This window comes from Echinops telfairi, unplaced genomic scaffold (assembly GCF_000313985.2).
Source record: "Echinops telfairi isolate 266 unplaced genomic scaffold, ASM31398v2 ScPeMD7_7477;HRSCAF=8515, whole genome shotgun sequence".
NCBI classification, from domain to species: Eukaryota; Metazoa; Chordata; class Mammalia; order Afrosoricida; family Tenrecidae; genus Echinops; species Echinops telfairi.
The window spans coordinates 44,317-46,185 of NW_022111381.1; positions in this window are offsets into that span (position 1 = coordinate 44,317).

The window sequence follows — 1,869 nt, forward strand, 5'->3', positions numbered from 1 at the left end:
TAAGACAGTGTCTTATTTGGGGGGAAACAGTAGTAGAAGCATCATTTCTCTGCCTGGCTGCTTCACTATGCTTAAAGGTTATCTGTAGATTAGAACAATCAGGTTCTGTTGCCAGTCCACAATAAAATGTAGCAAATGCCTGGGGTAGGCTCAGGGCAGGTTAGGTCAAGATGGTGACTCACATTGTTTGTTTGTTATGTTACCCACTTAAGATATTACCCTGTGGACTGTATATATGCTAACTGCATGAGGTGCATGCCTTGTGAAAGATCTGTAAGCTCCATTATACATACCCATTGGAAAATACATTCACTCTCAGTCCTAGCATGGGAAGAGAGCCCCTGTGTCTGGCTGTCGGCTCTGTCTTTTAATATCTGCCACAATTGCAATGTTACTCCTAAGGTTCGAGTGTTGGGGACCCTCGTGCCACCAAAGTAATCCACCCACTCATAAAATTAGAATTTTAAGTACCAGTGAGATGATCTGAATGAGCTAGAAATAGCTGATTTATACTCACACAAAGTAGATCAACACCTGTTTATATTAACAAACAAGTTTACAGTACAATGTGAAATGGAATGAGGAGTTCTAGCAGTATCACCAGTATAAGAGGCTCTGTACCCTTAGTGGCAATAGGTATCAGGAACAGTTCAGATGGGGGAGGTCAAACATACCTCAGCTCTCCAACATTTTTTGTCAATTGTTACACAAGTCGTTCGTCCCACACCACTCTTTGTCTCACTTCTGGGTTTGATAATCCATTGCTAAGGCCACACAAAACTCATAGATCAAAGTGGTCTATTAATGAACAAGGTAAAACTTGGGATCAGGAATAAGAAGCTATAATTCAGACCCCAAAACAGAAAGTTCATAGGGTTTATCTCCCTTCCTGAGTGCAGGAAGCTCTTAGAAGCCACCTTAGGACAAGCTCTTCTTGTCAATCTTAGGACAAATTCTTCTTAGACACCTACGAACAATATTGACTTAACTTTAATTAAAAGGTACTCTTGAGCCTGCCATCTTTCATCACATGCTCTCCAAGGGGCCCCTCCTAATCTTGCCTAGGCAGGGAAGGTGCTAGGTTGACCCAAGAAGCCATCATACCAAGAGGTAGAGCAAGAGGGAGAGAGAGAACTGCCTGCAGGCATTGTTGAGAAGATACAGTGAGACATTAGCCTGTCATCTGATCTGTTGATTTGGTTTTGTTAGCCCCTGCAGCCACATAGTTCAGAATGAACCAATGGATTAAGGATTTGCCAGCTTCCAGAAATCCATGAGCCATTTCCATGACATCCCTGCAACTGTGAGCTGCCTGTGTGCCCTGATTTTAGAGCTTCCTCCACTCCATGAGCCAACAGTATGCTGCCTGACATTTGAAATTCACCAGCTTCCACATACTGAAGAGTTATTTACCCGATGGCTATTTAGTTTTGTGAGATACTGCAGAGCAAATCAAGGAGCTGAGAGGAACCTATAGAGATGGAATTGTGAAAAAAGCCTACCTGCAGGGGCCTGACTGTCTGAAAGGGACAGAAAGAACAGGCCTGTCCTGAAGAAGAGCAAATTTGCCTACATGGTTCTTTAATATGAATGCCAATGCATAGTTTACCGATTCTGATCCAAAATTACATTCTGTTACTGAATAAAATTTGTACCTGTGACTCTGGACTGTAATTTGTACATGGCCACTGCAAAAAAATTAATGAGCTGAGTAGGAGAGGACTGTGGGAAAGATACTAGTGTCAGAACTGGAAAACTATTGGAGGGTACAGGTATGTTTAAGCTCTGCCTCACATGAATCAGGGCTGATGTTGATGGGTGATTCTCCCTCCTACTTCTATAGTTAGAGGAAGTGAGAAGCTGTCACCC